This window comes from Podarcis vaucheri, assembly GCF_965113315.1.
Source record: "Podarcis vaucheri genome assembly, chromosome: 5".
Taxonomy (NCBI): Eukaryota; Metazoa; Chordata; class Lepidosauria; order Squamata; family Lacertidae; genus Podarcis; species Podarcis vaucheri.
Genome location: NC_138763.1, coordinates 101,189,407 through 101,208,799, shown reverse-complemented (window position 1 = coordinate 101,208,799; position 19,393 = coordinate 101,189,407). Strand labels below are relative to the sequence as shown.

Here is a 19,393-nt window from a genome sequence, read left to right as displayed (position 1 = left end):
TGGTGCTCTTCTTGGGGAAGCATATCTATACCTATACATGTCAATATATTTTTTTTCAGTTAAGGGAAACGACTGGCAATTTTTCCAAAACAAAAGGATATTTTAATAAAGTGTTCTGCCTTGCTACATATTAAAAATATCATTGAAATTCTGTACTCATGGGAAGGTTGGGTGGAAAATATTATCTCATGCATAGTATATGCAGCCCCACCCCACAAATCAAGTTATTTTTCTCGATGACAAGCCCAAATCAGCACATTTTGAAATAAAATTCTGTTGTCTTAAGGAGATTCTTATAAATTCCACCCCACCCCTGCCACAACCATTCTTGAAAAGCTTTTGAAGTTTTGCTGACTCTCAGTCATCTAACCAGGGGTCCTCAAACATTTGACCTCCCCGTCTCCCTTGAGAGAGCTGGAAAATACGGAGGCCCCCAGTCACAACATGGCTGTGCAGAGGCAGAAGCAAAATGGTAATTGAGGAAGGCAGAGTTTGGCACAGTCATTTTATATTGACATCCTATCCCTCTTGGGAAATTTCTTTGCCAAAGTGATAAGCTCTCCCTCTCTTTTAAACCAGAACCAGTGAAGGCAGTGAATGTCCTGTGTGAGTGTCTGGAGGTGGTTGTAGATAGATGGCGGCCAACAGATTGGGGTTGAATCCTGATAAGAACAGAAGTACTGTTTTGGGGGGAGAGGGGGTAGGCAGGAGTGGAGGATTCCCTGGTCTTGAATGGGGTAACTGTGCCCCTGAAGGACCAGGAGCGCAGCCTGGGAGTCATTTTGGACTCACAGCTGTCCATGGAGGCGCAGGTCAATTCTGTGTCCAGCGCAGCTGTCTACCAGCTCCATCTGGTATGCAGGCTGAGACCCTACCTGCCCGCGGATTGTCTTGCCAGAGTGGTGCATGCTCTGGTTATCTCTCGCTTGGACTACTGCAATACGCTCTACGTGGGGCTGCCTTTGAAGGTGACTCAGAAACTACAACTAATCCGGAATGCGGCAGCTAGACTGGTGACTGGGAGAGGCCATCAAGACCATATAACCAGAGGCAGAGCAATGTGGGTGCGGTGGGGGCAGCCTGCCCTGCGTGTCATCCTGAGGGGCGGTGAAATTTGGCATGCTGCCCGCCGTTGCCCCTGCTCCCAGCTGGAGGAGGCAGGCAGGGGACAGGACAGAAGTAACATTCAGTGCACCCCCCCACCCGCAACTCCCAAGCTTACAGCAAGCGACGGCCCTGATGGCTTGTTGGAGCTGCTGGCAAAGTGGCAAAGCTCCCCCCTTTCCCCGGCTCACTGTAGGCTTTGGAGTCAAGGGCGGGGGGGGGGGGATTTCCGCACCGGGTACCACCTGGCCTTGCTACACCTCTGCATATAACACCGGTCCTGAAAGACCTACATTGAATCCTGCTACATTTCTGAGCACAATTCAAAGTGTTGGTGTTGACCTTTAAAGCCCTAAATGGCCTTGGCCCAGTAGACCTGAAGGAGCGTCTCCACCCCCATCTGAGGAGCTTCTGGCAGTTCCCTCAGTGCAAGAAGCAAAGCTACAGGGAATCAGGCAGAGGGCCTTCTCGGTAGTGGCGCCCACCCTGTGGAACGCCATCCCATCAGATGTCAAGGAAATAAACAACTATCTGACTTTTAGAAGACATCTGAAGGCAGCCCTGTTTAGGGAAGTTGTAAAAGTTTGAAGTTTTATACTGTTTTTAATATTCTGTTGGGAGCCGCCCAGAGTGACTGGGGAAACCCAGCCAGATGGGCGGGGAATGAATGAATGAATGAATGAATAAATAGCAATTCATGGTTTAGCTTTCCACACACTGAATACCGACCCTCCAAGTGTCGCTATTTTCCAGGGACATACCTGATTTAGAGAGGAAGAAGAAGAAGAGTTTTGGATTTGATATCCCGATTTATCACTACCCGAAGGAGTCTCAAAGCAGCTAACATTCTCCTTTTCCTTCCTCCCCCACAACAAACACTCTGTGAGGTGAGTGGGGCTGAGAGACTTCAGAGAAGTGTGACTGGCCCAAGGTCACCCAGCAGCTGCATGTGGAGGAGAGGAGACGCAAACCTGGTTCCCCAGATTACGAGACTCTTAACCACCACACCACACTGGAAGCAGACCCGATTTCTGATTTGATCCCGGAATGTCCCTCTTTTCTTTAGGATGTCCCTATTTTCATTGGAGAAATGTTGAAGGGTGTGGATCTGAACACTGAGGTGTCTGAAGGCAATCCTGCAGAGCGAAGTCTTTAAACAAAGTTTAAAGTATTTTATTATGTTACTATATATGTTGGAAGCTGCCCAGAGTGGTTGGGGCAACCAAGCAAGATGTGGAGGGGATAAATAGTGAAAATATCATTATGGAACGGGCCATCCCTATTGGAGAAATGTTGGAGGCTTATGTGAACATAGGCAGTTACTCTGGAGGTCCTGGGATTTTCATTCCCTGTTTCAGGCAGAACTTGCTGATTCAGAGAAATTTAGCTGAGAAGACTTTTCAGTTCCTCTTCGCCCACCCCACCTCCACCTCAAGGTCAGCGGTGGAGCTAGCCGCTCAGACACCCGGAGCGGCGCACGTGCCATGCACCCAGGGGGCAGAGTGATCCGCGTTATTTCGTCTTCCTTTCTCCTATGTATCCTATCCCTCACCCTCCCTTTCCCCTGCTCCTTTTACATTTACTTCTTCCTGTTACAACTTTCCTCTCTCATCCCCTCCTTTCTATCTCTCCTTTTTAAAAACCCCATTATTAAAAATAACCAACCAAAAATAACCAATATTTCTCTATGAATTTCTTCCTTGCAAACCCTCAAACTTCACAGTCTCCTGGCCACCGTTACTTAGCAAGTGCTGGTTCTGGCAGCGGTCCATTCAAAAGTCTACGCCAGAGGTCAAGGTGGGCGAGTGAGGAGGGAACTCCACAGACTGTAGTGCTGAGGTCCACCTGAAGATGGCCGGCCCAACATTTCAGAACCATGGAAAATAACAATAACAATTTATACCCTGCCCATCTGGCTGTGAACAGATTTAGCCTATTTTGCCTGGCTCACTTTCTTAGTAATTTCAACACAGCATAAGACTCAGGGAGGAACATTCAGAGACCAAATCAGTTGCATTCAGACCAAAGCTGTCAATATTTTGCTTTTTTAAAGGGAAATTCCCTTATTCCGAATAGGATTCCTCGCAAGAAAAGGGAAAAGTTGACAGCTATGATTCAGACCCCACGGAAATTCCATGACAATTTTTTTTTTGCTTTGGTTTCAAAGGGATGTAGGTGTAACTAATGGAGGGATGTTCTTACATTTTAGCAGATTAGTTCCACATAATTGAGATTCCATTTTATGGACACCTTCCTGTGTTGCTCTGTAACATGCATCTCAGAACATCTCAGTGATGTTCCACCCGCCTCTTGTGGGAGTGTTTAGGAAAGTAGGAGAGGATATATTGAGTAGTCAGCAAGCAGCAGAGCACATTCCCTTGCAGATTGCTGGAAGCAAGTTGATGAATTCGTTAGAATCATTTAAGTTGAGCAATCCAGTCTGGCTAGTCTAGTCTGGCTTGTTCCTTGTCCGTTTCCCCTTTTATTTTCCTCTTCAAATAATATTAATAACGCGACAGTCTTGATTAAAAGTGAGAGCAAAGTTCACTTACATTCAGTCCACAGCAGTATTCTGAAGGCTGGTTTTATCTTGTGGTTACAGTAACATTTGTAGAGAAAAGAAGTCTGAGCTAGGCCTCAGACTTTCTACCTTGGGGCTTCCATCCTCTGTAAGGAAGAGTCATGTGCTGCTGGCTAAGAGCTAGCAGAGAGCAAAAGAGAGCAAAAAAAGGCAAAAGAGAGGAAGATGGCTTTGTGACTAGCCCTTTTATAGGGTCTGCTAGGGTCACGTCCATCTACCTGGTCACACACAGTGGGGGGAGGGGAGGCTCCAGAGCAGCTATGACAGGATGTCCACCCTGTCTGGGGCAACATTTCCCTGTGTGTCCACTCTGGGCAACAGGAAATATTGTATCTGACTGCTTCAGTGATGATACATCCCACACGTCTCATGTCTGAGTGGTTCTACCAATGGGGCTCTGGGAGACTCATCTTACTGGAGCAATTTTGGAAGAAGCCATGGGGAATTTTATTAAAGCGACCACATCACAGGCCCGCATCAACCAGAAAGATTGATAGCTGTATCAGGAGTTCAGTGGCAAAGTCAAAGAAGTGACTCTCATTGACTACAGCTTGACAATAGTGCTATGTAGTGGCATTTGCCCTTATTGTTCATAGATTTTTCAGTGCGTGACAAATATTTATAAATATTGAATGCATGTACACCTGCCAAGCTCTCAAGGATCACTCATTCTGCCGTTGTTAATAATGACATACAAAATTGGACACTGAATAATTTATTGTACTGTCTTCAGTACTAATTAACAACGCAACCAAGTTTCCCTGCATTTATCTTGAGTTTGGATGAGAACATAAGAAGAGCATTCTGGATCAGACCAATGCCTCCTCTAGCCCAGCCTCCTCTTCTCAGAGTGGCCAGCCAGAGGTCTCAGGAACCATTCACAAGAGCCCTCTCCCCTGCCCTGTGGTTTTCAGCAGCTGGTATCCACAAGTGATGTGGTCTAAACCACTGAGCCTCTTGGGCTTGCAGATCAGAAGGTCAGTGGTTCGAATCCCAGCAATGGGGTGAGTTCCCGTTGCTCGGTCCCTGCTCCTGCCAACCTAGCAGTTCGAAAGCACATCAGTGCAAGTAGATAAATAGGTACCGCTGCAGCGGGAAGGTAAGTGGCATTTCCGTGTGCTTTGGTTTCCGTCACAGTGTCCCGTTGCACCAGAAGCAGTTTAGTCCTGATGGCCACATGACCTGGAAAGCTATCTGTGGACAAATGCTAGCTCCCTTGGCCTGAAGCGAGATGACCTCCGCAACCCCATAGTAGCCTTTGACTGGACTTAATCGTCCAGGGGTCCTTTACCTTTTACTGCCTTGGATTGTGGAGGCAGAGCATAGAGAGGAGAACCCCACCAGATCCACTGCCTGTTTTAATTTTGAAAAGGCCATAGGTCCCTTGGAGTTAAACAATGGCAACACTCTGAGAAGGAAATAATAATAATAATAGTAATAATCCTTTTTGTGCTACCAGATAGGCAATCCTGTATAAAATTGGTGCAGAATTGGTTCTGTTTTTGCTAGCCGTGAGTCCCAACCCTGACAAATGGAAATCTTACTCTGGCTTTGGAGATTCTGCATGGAATTGCCTACAGAGCTCTAGGGAAGGACCTACTTTTGTGGAAGAGGGTGCACTTTGCATGCGTAAGGTCTCAGTTGGACCTCGCGCTTGTTCAGATGTTTGCTTGTCCCATTGCTCTCCCCCAGGAATGCCTGATATTTACTGCTGAACTGGAGCAAACACCAAGCAGGTTTAATGTGGTTTGATATTTGTTCCGATGTGGTGCTAAAGAGTGGGCTTTCCAAGGGAAAAGGAGGGGTGGGGACAAACTGAAAACTTCTTGGACCTGTGCCTGGAAAGCATGGAACAAGTAGAAATCTGCATGGACTCATGGTTTCTAGGCATGAGCCCCCCTTGGTAGCAATAGATCCCTGTGTAGTAGCTGCTCCTAATGAGAGAAAATAATATCACCATCATCATCAAACCTTTATTGGCATCACTTACAAACATTCAGAATAAAAAAGCCAGTGCGATCACATCACCGTTTCAACAGTACAGTCATTTGCCAGAGGGAAGAAGAGGCGAGCAATCTATTTCATCTCTGTGGATCTCCAGCAAGGGCAGGATCCTGGGGTGTACTTCAGCTACAAAAAATCAAACAGAGGAACTTAGCTACTGTCTTGGTGAGCTCCTGGTCTCTCCCCTGTTATAAGAGGGGTGGCTCTGTGGGTTAAACCACAGAGCCTAGGACTTGCCGATCAGAAGGTCGGCGGTTCGAATCCCTGCGACGGGGTGAGCTCCCGTTGCTCGGTCCCTGCTCCTGCCAACCTAGCAGTTCGAAAGCACGCCAAAAAGTGCAAGTAGATAAATAGGTACCGCTCTGGTGGGAAGGTAAACGGTGTTTCCATGCGCTGCTCTGGTTCGCCAGAAGCGGCTTAGTCATGCTGGCCACATGACCCAGAAGCTGTACACCGGCTCCCTCGGCCAATAAAGCGAGATGAGTGCCGCAACCCCAGAGTTGGTCTTGACTGGACTGCACAGAAACGCCGCTTACCTTCCCACCGGAGTGGTACCTATTTATCTACTTGTACTTTGACATGTTTTCGAACTGCTAGGTTATCAGGAGTGTCTTTGTGCAAAACAGCTGTAGCCCTGGGGACGGGAAGGTGTCTAACAAACTTCGCTAAGTAAGGAATCTTTGTCTGCTGAAACACAAATCTTTAGCCAGCATAAAAGAAAACTTGCCCAGGCAACTGTCTCTAGCTTATATTGGCCTCCCTCTAAACACAGGGCTGTGTAAGGTATGCAACATGGGACAGCGAAAATCTTAAAAAGAAAGGCTGCCTGCACTCATTCCACTGACTGGGTAAACATCCAGATTGAAATTCCATAGAGCAGTTGAGCTCTAACTTTAGCATTAAAAACCTTGAGGGCAGAAGGGATGTGTTGGTTACCTCTTGTTACAAAGAAGCGCAAAATGGCCTGCATGGACAACTTGCTGGCGTTTACTGCCCCTGCGCAGTGCGAAGACCACCGGAGCCTGTGATGGAAAGTGATCCCCAAATAGTTGAATTCAAATACCTGCTGGATGTGTTTCTCACCAAAAACCCAACTATAACTCTTACGAGAATTCCCAAAGACCATTATTTTGCATTTATCGAAATTCATACTCATTTTCATTCTAGACAGGTAGTTGATACAGGCATTTAACAAACGCTTTAAGCTAATTCTAGTCCGTGAGAGCAGAATCATATCATCATCATCATCATCTGCATATAGGAGAATGGGAATTTTTGATGCATTGAGTTTTGGGCTGTGAGCATCCACCAGTTTTAGTAATGGGCAAGGTCATTTAAGAAGAGATTAAAAAGAGAGGGAGCAAGAACACAACCCTGTTTCACACCTCGATTTATAACAACAGGGTATGACACCTCGTCCCCTGGAGTTATTCTTAGATGATAGGTATTAATAAAGTAAAGCTTTTTAATAAGGTAAAGTAACCTAGGGTCTAAGCCCAGTGACTCCAGTTTGGACCATAACAGCCTCCTGTCGACAAGTCAAAAGCAGCCTTAAGATCTAAAAAGGCCACATAAAGTTATGGTGCTGCATGTACTTGGTGGCTAAATGGGATAACACTATACAGTTACGTAAAGTGGATTTCCCTCCCCTAAACCCTGCCTGCTCTGGGCCTATGATGTTGTTCATGTCAAGCCATGTAGTTAATTTGGATAATAGATATTTTGCATACAATTTCCCAATAGTTGAGAATAGGCTTATTGGTCGATAGTTGGAAGGTAACTTTTTGTCCCCCATTTTAAAGACTGGGATAATTATGGATTTCTGCCATGAATTAGGCATGATTCCAGTTCTGTCCACCACAGTGACTAGTTCTGCTAGAATCAGGGCCCACCAGTCTGGCTTGCCTTTAATTAGTTAAGATGGGATGGCATCAGAAATTAATTTTTTGACTTCCGTAATGGAGACAGGAGGCCACTCAACCAGGGCCAAGGAAGGGGCAAGATCTTGGCTGTCTGATGGAATACAATCATCATAAAAGATCGCCTTAAAATGCTCTACCCAAAGCATACATGGAATCCATGTCAGCGGGTGCTCTTGAGTCTGTGGGGGGGGGTCTGCAATAACCTTCCAAAATTTCTTATGATCATTGGTAAGGATGGCTGAAAGCAGCCAAACCCAGCATGCTTGGCTGTGTCTTATCTGGCTAAACTGGATAGACTCCCTAAGTTGCCTGGTTCTAACAAAATATGTATCGGGCAATTAGGAGCTGCCTGACTCTCTAGACTCTCTGTAGATTCTCCTAACCTCTACTTTAATGCCTTTGATTTCGTTATCAGTCCACTCACCGAACCCAGGTTTCTTATGTGGCCTGTGCAAGTGAGAATGGGGCATTTCAGTTATTAGGATGTCGAATAAGGATTCGAATTAACGAGCATACACTATCGTCTTTCCAAACCTTGGTGTATTCTGATCTTGTGATTCACTTGATCCCGGTAGGGAGGGGTGAACTTTCTCCAGTAGCTAGAGTCACTTGGTTTGAGGAGAAAATACCGCATTTTTTGCACCATAACACTCACTTTTTTCCTCCTAGAAAGTAAGGGGAAATGTCTGTGCGTGTTATGGAGGGAATGCCTATGGGTGGCATGCCTACGGATTTTCCTCCTCTAAAAACTACGTGCGTGTTATGGTTGGGTGCGTGTTATAGAGCGAAAAATACGGTAATACTGGACTAAATGGACCAATTGTCTGATAGAGTAAAATATAATTTAGTGCCTTCAAATACTTCAAAGACTACTTTTGCAGCCCTAAGGGCTAGATATATAATTTTTAATTGATATAGTCTATGACTCTTGCTGCTGTGCGACCCTTGCTCCCTGCACTCCATCCCAGTCAGTGGTGGCAGCATTGCTGCAGCTCTTCCCAGCTGAATTCAGCATCAGGACCAAACCCTGTCCTTGTGCGTTGCCGTAGCAACAGTTTTCTTAGAAGATGCTACACAATGCACTGCTGCTGCTGCTGCGAAACAGTATGTTTTGCGCACTGCCACACTTACGACTCCGAACCAAAAACAAACCCCTGTGTTGCAATAAGAACCAATAACAACTACACAGACACAACCTGTAGGCTAATAGTTAGTAGGTAAAGGTACCCCTGACCATTAGGTCCAATCGCGAACGGCTCTGGGGTTGCGCGCTCATTTCGCTCTACAGGACAAGGGAGCCGGTGTTTATCCGCAGACAGCTTCTGGGCCATGTGGCCAGCATGACTAAGCCACTTCTGGCGAACCAGAGCAGTGCATGGAAACGCCGTTTGCCTTCCCACCGGAGCAGTACCTATTTATCTACTTGCACTTTTTGGCGTGCTTTTGAACTGCTAGGTGGGCAGAAGCTGGGACCGAACAACGGGAGCTCACCCCGTTGTGGGGATTCGAACCGCCGACCTTCTGATCGGCAAGCCCTAGGCTCTGTAGTTTAGACCACAGCGCCACCCGCGTCCCTAATAGTTAGTAGAGAATATATAATAGAATAATGATATCATTCAAATTATAGGAATAAGCCAATCAAAATTCATATGGACAATATAACAGAGTGGTAGCAAGGACCGTCAAGCCGTGTGTTCAGAACAGATGTCTAAGGACAGTCTCACAATAGTTTTTCAAAGGTTTCAACAGAAGACGTCTCAAAAGCCTCAAAAGGACAGTATCTCCTGAATGATACTACTATTTCGTAATAGAATCATAGAAGCATAGAATCATAGAGTTGGAAGAGACCACAAGGGCCATCGAGTCCAACCCCCTGCCAAGCAGGAAACACCATCAGAGCACTCCTGACATATGGTTGTCAAGCCTCTGCTTAAAGACCTCCAAAGAAGGAGACTCCACCACACTCCTTGGCAGCAAATTCCACTGTCGAACAGCTCTTACTGTCAGGAAGTTCTTCCTAATGTTTAGGTGGAATCTTCTTTCTTGTAGTTTGGATCCATTGCTCCGTGTCCACTTCTCTGGAGCAGCAGAAAACAACCTTTCTCCCTCCTCTATGTGACATCCTTTTATATATTTGAACATGGCTATCATATCACCCCTTAACCTCCTCTTCTCCAGGCTAAACATGCCCAGCTCCCTTAGCCGTTCCTCATAAGGCATCGTTTCCAGGCCTTGGACCATTTTGGTTGCCCTCCTCTGGACACGTTCCAGTTTGTCAGTGTCCTTCTTGAATTGTGGTGCCCAGAACTGGACACAGTACTCCAGGTGAGGTCTGACCAGAGCAGAATACAGTGGCACTATTACTTCCCTTGATCTAGATGCTATACTCCTATTGATGCAGCCCAGAATTGCATTGGCTTTTTTAGCTGCCGTGTCACACTGTTGGCTCATGTCAAGTTTGTGGTCAACCAAGACTCCTAGATCCTTTTCACATGTACTGCTCTCAAGCCAGGTGTCACCCATCTTGTATTTGTGCCGCTCATTTTTTTTGCCCAAGTGCAATACTTTACATTTCTCCCTGTTAAAATTCATCTTGTTTGTTTTTGCCCAGTTCTCTAATCTGTCAAGGTCGTTTTGAAGTGTGATCCTGTCCTCTGGGGTGTTAGCCACCCCTCCCAGTTTGGTGTCATCTGCAAATTTGATCAGGATGCCCTTGAGCCCATCATCCAAGTCGTTGATAAAGATGTTGAATAAGACCGGGCCCAAGACAGAACCCTGTGGCACCCCACTAGTCACTCTTCTCCAGGATGAAGAGGAACCACTGATGAGCACCCTTTGGGTTCGGTCAGTCAGCCAGTTACAAATCCACTGAGTGGTAGCAGAGTCAAGACTGCATTTTACCAGCTTCTTTACAAGAATATCATGGGGCACCTTGTCAAATGCCTTGCTGAAATCAAGGTAGGCTACATCCACTGTGTTCCCTTCATCTACCAGGCTTGTAATTCTGTCAAAAAACGAGATCAGGTTAGTCTGACATGACTTATTTTTCAGAAATCCATGCTGACTATTGGTAATCACAGCATTCCTTTCTAGGAGCTCACAGACTGTTTGCTTAATGATCTGCTCCAGAATCTTCCCTGGTATTGATGTCAGACTGACTGGGCGGTAATTATTTGGGTCCTCTCTTTTCCCCTTTTTGAAAATAGGGACAACATTTGCCCTCCTCCAGTCTGCCGGGACTTTGCCTGTTCTCCAGGAATTCTCAAAGATGACTGCCAGTGGTTCTGAGATCACATCTGCCAGTTCTTTTAATACTCTTGGGATGCAGTTCATCTGGCCCTGGAGACTTGAATACATCTAAACTAGCCAAGTATTCTTGTACTATCTCCTTAGTTATTCTGGGCTGTGTTTCCTTTGCTGAATCATTTGCTCCAAATTCTTCAGGTCGGGCATTGTTTTCTTTATCGGAGAAGACTGAGGCAAAGAAGGCATTGAGGAGTTCAGCCCTTTCTGTGTCCCCTGTTTGCATTTCACCATCTTCTCCTCTGAGTGACCCCACTGTTTCATTGTTCTTCCTTTTGCTACGAACATACCCATAAAAGCCTTTTTTGTTGCTTTTAACCTCTCTAGCAAGCCTGAGTTCATTCTGTGCTTTAGCTTTTCTGACTTTGTGTCTACACGTGCTGGCTATTTGTTTGAATTCCTCTTTGGTGGTTTCCCCCCTTTTCCATTTTTTGTACACATCCTTTTTTAATCTTAACTCAGTTAAAAGTTCTTTAGATAGCCACCCTGGATTCTTTAAGCACCTTCCATGTTTCCGTCTCATTGGTATTGCCTGACGTTGTGCTTTTACTATCTCCCTCTTAACAAACTCCCAGCCATCATGAACTCCCTTTCCTTTTAGTATTACTGTCCATGGGATCTCACCCAGCACTTCCCTAAGTTTTATGAAGTGGGCTTTCTTAAAGTCAAGAAATTGAGTCCTAGTATGCTTGGCTGCTCCTTTCCGCTGTATAGTAAACTTCAGAAGAGCATGATCACTCGCGCCTAATGATCCTTCCACTTCTACCCCACTAACCAGGTCATCAACATTGGTTAGGACCAGATCTAAAATGGATGTTCCTCTTGTTGCTTCTCCCACTTTCTGGACAATGAAGTTGTCTGCAAGGCCAGTGAGGAATCTGTTTGACCTTAAGTTCTTGGCTGAGTTTGACATCCAACAAATATCCGGGTAATTGAAGTCCCCCATTACTACTATCTCCCTTCCTTTTGCATGCTTGGCCATCTGTTCCAGGAAGGCATCATCTATGTCCTCCATTTGGCTTGGGGATCTATAGTAAACTCCCACAATGAGATCTCTGTTATTCTTCTCTCCCTTAACTTTGACCCAAATGCTCTCACTTTGGCTTTGAGGTTCTAAATCTTGGATCTCTTCACAGGTATACACATCCCTGACATATAACGCCACTCCTCCTCCTTTCTTGTCTGGTCTGTTTCTCTGAAATAGATTGTATCCCCCCATTATTACATTCCAATCGTGGGACTTATCCCACCAGGTTTCAGTGATGCCTATTATGTCATATTTAGTTTGCTGTACCAAGAGCTCAAGCTCATCTTGTTTATTTCCCATGCTTTGCGCATTAGTGTACAGACATTGAAGTCCATTAATCATTCCCCCGTGTCTCTTATTTAAGGATTTTTTCCTCCCACCACTAGGTCTGCATGCTGTTTGCTCCATTTGGTCTATGATCATCTTCATCAATTGATAGACTCCTACCGTCAGGAGCACTGTCTCCCTCCCCCACATTAGTCAGTTTAAAGCCCTCCTGATGAGGTTTCGGAGATTTTTGGCAAAAACATTTCTCCCAACCGTTGTGAGGTGCAGCCCATCGCTTGCCAGAAGTCCATCTTCAAGAAACTGCAGTCCGGTGATCTAAGAATCCAAACTGTTCCTGTTTACACCATTTGCGAAGCCAGCTGTTCACTTCCACTATTTTTCCTTCTCTCCCTGGGCCACGTCGTTCAACTGGGAGGACAGATGAGATGACAATTTGTGCATTTAGTTGCTTCAATTTCCTGCCGAGAGCCTCGTAGTCTCTTTTGATCTTCTGGAGGCTATTGCTTGCAGTGTCATTGGTTCCCACATGAACCAAGAGGAAGGGGTATTTGTCAGTGGGTTTTATGATTCCTTGCAGTCGTTCAGTTACATCTTGGATCTTAGCCCCAGGGAGACAGCACACTTCCCGAGACATCTTGTCAGGCCCACAGATCACTGCTTCTGTTCCCCTCAGTAGGGAATCCCCTATCACCACTACACGCCTCCTCTTAGGTTTGGTCGGGGTTCTTCCGTGAGCTGTCCGTTCCAAGGTCGCCTGCACATTCCCTGAGGACTGACTTTGCTGCTCGTCTTCATATACCTGATCGACTGTAATGAGGGAGAGATCCTCAAATGGAGTCTGCTCTTCGTCTTCCATGCTAGGGGAGAGGACCTCAAAGCGATTGTGTATTTCTAAACAATCAGAGCGAACCCTGGGCCTCCTACTTCTTTGAGTCACGTTTCTCCATATATCTGGCTCCTGTGTTGGTGAACTAGCCTCCTTCTCAGGGGAGTCCCCTGTCTCCTCCTTGGTGGAGACGGTGTGCTCTGTTGCTTCCAAGAAGAACTCCAGCTCTCTAATTCTTTGGAGCGTAGCTACACGTTCCTCCAGTTGCTGGACTTTGTCTTTTAAGAGGGCAATCAACATGCAATTGCTGCAGGTAAAGCTGCCTGCAACCTTTGGCAAGATGGCAAACATTGCGCAGGAACCACAGGCGACTGCAGCTGTTCCCTCCCCCTCCATTCTGAGAACGTGTCGTTGGGGGTGGCTACAGTGGTCCTCCATCATAAAAAGCGTGAAGACAGGACAAATAACTCCCCCCACAAGAAAAAAACCTAGGTCTCCCCCAACAAACATTTGAGACTAGCTCACCTAGTCCCCTGGATGGATCAAACTGCGCGCGCCGCTAGGCGTGTGCCGCTGCCCTGCTAGGTCTGATAAGCTCCTCCCACAGCTAATCCCCTGCCTCAACAGAAACCCTGCCCCCTCTGACCTTTGCACAGGGAGAACAGCTAACCAGCCACAAAGAAACACACACACACAAGAAAACCTTTTTTGCTCCTTCTTCAACTGCTGCCCTGCTAGTAGTCTTCATCAGCTGGAAATAGTCTTCATCAGCTGGAAATAAGATACAAGGCATACAGCAGATGAACTGAGCTATCTGCAGAATATACAAAACAGAATATAAAAAAGGTTACATACCTGATACTTTTCAACAGAATATGTAAGTAAGATTCACGCTAAGATCAGTGCTCACTAGATAGTGTAGCTGCTGATACTTGCAACACAATTGCATAGGACATATGAAGGAAGCTTCAGGTGTTTTCTATAACGATATACTTAAAGGAACAGTATGGCCTATACAGCATACAAAAACTAAGTGGACCCATGAAAAACAAATATATGGAGGAATAGTATTAAATGTTTCATTTAAACATTGCTGCACGCATCATTTGTTGTATGTTTAAACCATTTCATACTATTCCTCCATATGCAACCTTTTAAAAAAAATTATGTTTTGTATATTCTGCTTCATTATACAATGTGTAAGCAGGTAACTCAGTTATGACTCTGCTTATGACTCCAGCAACAAGAGATGGAAACTGGAGTAACATGCAGTGGAAGAGTGAAAATCTCGCTGCACACACAGGAAGCAAAACCAAGCCCACGCAATGTGCTTCAGTGTGCCCACACTGGAGTAACATGCCAATTGATGTTGGATTATTTTTTCTTCTTCTAGAGGATTATCTGCAGATCGGGAAAATCTGATTTAATGTTGGGGGGGGGGACATGGGGGCTGCCATTTTGATTAGGACAACATTGTGTGGGTGATATGAAAAGCATGCACACCAGAAGGGCATCATATCCGCTCTAAACTGCTGTGTGCACACATTCCCTGACCCATAAGAAAGGACGCTGATTTTCTTTGTTTGAATTCCTTGTGTGTGTGTTTATGTATGGTTTGGCAGCATTTTCATGCAGCATTTTTGTTCTCATGATATTGTTTGCTCTTTTATGTTGTACGATGCTTACAAATTACTTAAATTTTATTAAGTCGTTTATAAATGCTTGAAATATACTCAGAGTCGCAAAGTGATTTCATGCTCTTTATTCAGCTCATAGTGGTGAGGAGGAATGAATGAAAGTCCCCTCAAAGTATCTGCTTTATATACATTATTTACACAATGGGCTGCACATGATTGGTTAATTCTGGAATTCTACTGTAATCAGGTTGTGGATTCGCTTATATCTGGAGCATGATTGGGTGGTTCCTGCCAACCAATCATACTGCTGCATTGTTCTTGGACCAATCAGACTGCTGCATTCTGAATCCTATTGTTCTAGGACCAATCAGACTGCTGCAATTTGGATCCTATTGTTCTAGGACCAATCAGACTGCTGCAGTTTGGATCCTATTCAACTCAGTACATAACAATGCTTTTAAACACGTAAGTAGTTATTAAGTTCTGTGGGTGCTTCCAGGTGGAGGGTTCTTTTTCACACTAATCATTAGAGAATGCTGAGAAGAACTTTCCCTCTGAAAGCACTTACAGAAAGAGAAAGAGAAAGAAGAGCATTGGGAGGCAGCAAAGTGAACTAACAGCCAGCAAGAGAAAGAGGAACTTAGACATGCAAATCGTAGTTCCAAAGAAACGCACATCTACCCAGGGCTGAGATCAAGCTTTCATGCCTCTTTCTGCTGGATCGGATCTGTACCTACCTTCTTAACAGAAAGCAATGGAAAGTCACAAAGAATGGCCCTGCCGAGCTTAAGTGACAAACTGTGAGTCCTTCCAGGAGGTTTCCCCCCTCATATCGTGCATGCAAGTTATTTTGTTCTTTTGCTCTGCAGCATTCATACGATGTCCTCGGCACTAGAATCAGTCCAACTAGGCACCACTGTTTGGGAATTTAACAAGAGCTAGCTGCAAAAATGTTATTAGCTGCACAATGGAGAACATTGCAATTGCCTGCATTGTAAGAATAGCAGGATAAAGTGGGTATCTGAGCTTACTGAGAAAGTAAGATCAAAAGTCAGAACAGTTTGAAAGTTCGTGGTCACCAGTTCTAGGAAAAGTAAATAAAACTTAGTGCTATTTGAAGGATTTTAATTTTTTAAAAATATAAATAAGATTTGAAAAAAACATTACATGACTAAATATAATTTTGGGGAGAGAGAAACAATAAGAAATATTAGGCTGTATGCACACACACACACACAATTAGTTGTAATTATTACTTTGTTGTTTTCTTGCCTTTGTGTATGCATTTATATTTAGAATAAAATACTTTTTAGAAATCCTGTTGCCAGTAACCCGTTTGTAGAAAGGTGCTGCCAATTTTGATTCTCCCCATTCCTCATTTTTTCCGTTCTTAAATTCAGTTCTCCACATTTCTGCAGCAAATTGTTGTCTTTTTTATTTAAAAAATCCTCAGTACTTTAGTGTGAAATTTTCCCAATAAAGACATTTTTGTATGCAGTAATGTACATATTTTTTCAGGCAATTTCTCCCAGCACACTGCATTTTTGATATGTTATTGTCATTAATATAAATACCGTTGTGCTTATGAATAATTTCCCCATATATATGCATTTTTTGTAAACGGTTGTTTGGAGAACTACATTTCAAAGTTCAGACAAGCGCATATTTTGAAGAATGGCTGTGTTTTGGTTTTTCTTGTTATGTTACACTTTGCCTTAAAAGTCTGAAATGAGTCAAATATATATTTTTCCATTTTCTGTCCAAATGTCAAGCGTTCACACTTGGCTCTTATTTTCAAAAAAAATCTCATGGCTTTAAAATGGAACTGCCACAACATCTCTCTTCACAGGAGAAAATAAAGTGAAGTTGTCTGCTGAATGAGAGTTACCATTCGCCAATCAAAGTAGGATTGTTTTTAATGCCCTCAATCCTGCAACAACATTAATAGAAACGCTAACCAGAAATGGGTGACTACGTATGAGAAGGGAAGGCTGGAACTGTAAATACTTAAATTGCGTTCAATGTTCTCCCTCCCTGTTCCACATCTTCTAAATCTGGAATAAGGACAGAGGCATACCTGGGTTCTCTTTTTCCCCAATTATTTTTTTCCAAATTATTACAAATCCAACCACATTACTTTACTTTAATACAATTTCTTAAAATCAGGTTTCCCGCTCCTGTTGCAAACATACACTTTGATCATTTTCTCCCTGAGTTGCATCATTTCTTATTTAGTGTTCAGTTGTTATCCGTCAACGTCAGGCTTAAGGAATTCTCTCCCTCCCCCTGATGGTTTCAATAATAATAATAATAATAATAATAATAATAATAATAATAATATTTTATTATTTGTACCCCACCCATCTGGCTGGGTTTCCCCAGCCACTCTGGGCGGCTTCCAACAAAGATGAAAAATACACTAAAATGTCACATATTAAAAACTTCCCTGAACAGGGCTGCCTTCAGATGTCTTCTGAATGTCAGGTAGTTGTCTATTGATTTGACATCTGATGGGAGGGCGTTCCACAGGGCGGGCGCCACTACCAAGAAGGCCCTCTGCCTGGTTCCCTGTAACTTGGCCTCTCGCAGTGAGGGAACCGCCAGAAGGCCCTCGGAGCTGGACCTCAGTGTCCGGGCAGAACGATGGGGGTGGAGACGCTCCTTCAGATATACTGGACCGAGGCCGTTTAGGGCTTTAAAGGTCAGCACCAACACTTTGAATTGTGCTCAGAAACATACTGCGAGCCAATGTAGGTCTTTCAAGACCGGTGTTATATGGTCTCGGCGGCCGCTCCCAGTCACCAGTCTAGCTGCCGCATTCTGGATTAGTTGTAGTTTCCGGGTCACCTTCAAAGGTAGCCCCACGTAGAGCACATTGCAATAGTCCAAGCGGGAGATAACCAGAGCACGCACCACTCTGGTGAGACAGTTTGCAGGCAGATAGGGTCTCAGCCTACGTATCAGAAGGAGCTGGTAAACAGCTGCCCTGGATACAGATTTGACCTGTGCCCCCATGGACAGCTGTGAGTCCAAAATGACTCCCAGGCTGTGCACCTGTTCCTTCAGGGGCACAGTTACCCCATTCAGGACCAGGGAATCCTCTACACCTGCCCGCCTTCTGTCCCCCAAAAACAGTACTTCTGTCTTGTCAGGATTCAACCTCAATCTGTTAGCTGCCATCCATCCTCCAACCACCTCCAGACACTCACACAGGACCTTCACCGCCTTCACTGGTTCTGATTTAAAAGAGAGGTAGAGCTGGGTATCATCCGCATACTGATGAACACCCAGCCCAAACCTCCTGATGATCTCTCCCAGTGGCTGCATGTAAATGTTGAAAAGCATGGGGGAGAGGACAGAAGAAGCAGGGAGAAAACAAGAAAGCTTTTGCTTATGATTTATTCAGTCATTATGGTGGCAGACAGAGAATCCAGTCCTTTCTCCATTATGGAGTTGCTCGCTCTGGCTCCTCCCCCTTTCCTCTTTCCCAACAGCCTCTGACCCTACAAAGACCCCCCCCCAGGGACAAACACCTCTGCATTCGTTGCTCTTGCACCCTTAATGAATGTCGCATTCTAGGGGATGGCGGATCATGTCCACTGGCTGCTCTATCTCCCCCGCTGCTTCTCCTAACTCCTCATAACTTGGCTGCTTGCCTGTCTCTGCCTTGTTATCTCCCTCACAGCTTGGCTGTAACTCAACCCGGCCTCCCTCTTCCCTGTCAGCTACAGGAGAAGTGGGGGCTGGCGGCGATCTCCACCATTCCTCTTCCAAACTACAAGAAAGAAGATTCCACCTAAACATTAGGAAGAACTTCCTGACAGTAAGAGCTGTTTGACAGTGGAATTTGCTGCCAAGGAGTGTGGTGGAGTCTCCTTCTTTGGAGGTCTTTAAGCAGAGGCTTGACAACCATATGTCAGGAGTGCTCTGATGGTGTTTCCTGCTTGGCAGGGGGTTGGACTTGATGGCCCTTGTGGTCTCTTCCAACTCTATGATTCTATGATTCCTCTTCATTCCAGTCCCTGACAGTCAATCTTCATTACATCATTCTTGCAGCTGACCGCATTTTCCTCCCGCCCTTTTGGCAGCTGGTTGATTGCAGTCCATTGGCAGTCCAGGAGCGCCTCTTGATTAATGCCAATATTCCAGATTAAGGAGAAAGAACCAGGCACAAATCATGGTGGAGACGGAGGCTCATCCATGGCAGGGGCACCCGTTCTGCCTTTCAAGTTGGCAGACACAGGCTTGAGCGGCACAGTGGGATGCAGTGAACTCCCCAGACCCCACTGAGGAGCACTGAGGCATACCTGGGCTCTCTTGCACCCTTGGCAAGGAATATATCATTGCCCCCCTGTCCCCTGCACCTTCCTTCAAACCCTTGAGAGCTGATACCATTCAGTGTAGATGACACTGATGGTTGGGTGATCTAACTCATTTTGAGGCAGCTCCCTATGTTTCCTAAATTATTTAGAGGGGCATTTCCAGGCGGGGTGAATAATGATTGAGTCTCTTTTTACTTTACTCTCAAACGCACACACGTGGTGGTGGTGAGTAGAGAGAGGACACTGCTAGCTGGAAGAGGGTGTTAATATGTCCAGGTGTTGCAAGCTGTGCCAGTGAGCCCAGTCAATCCTCAACTCTGGTAACTATGGGCAAAGAGAAACCCAGCTTCACTTGTCTTCTTTGCGGCTCCATTGCTCA

General features: G+C 45.3%; 1 protein-coding gene across 6 annotated transcripts in view; it reads left to right on the top strand.

Annotated features, from left to right (window-relative positions):
• The window catches only part of LOC309532667 (lactosylceramide 4-alpha-galactosyltransferase-like), a 53,571-nt gene that overhangs the window by 29,244 nt on the left and 4,934 nt on the right, over positions 1-19,393 (top strand). Inside the window, exon 1 of one of the 6 annotated variants that reach the window (XM_082223277.1) lies at positions 15,201-15,492. The exons of the other annotated variants lie outside the window; for them this stretch is intronic. The gene's annotated coding sequence lies outside the window, so the exon portion shown is untranslated. Of the gene's footprint in view, positions 1-15,200; positions 15,493-19,393 lie in introns of those variants that run through there. 6 annotated transcript variants of the gene reach the window in all.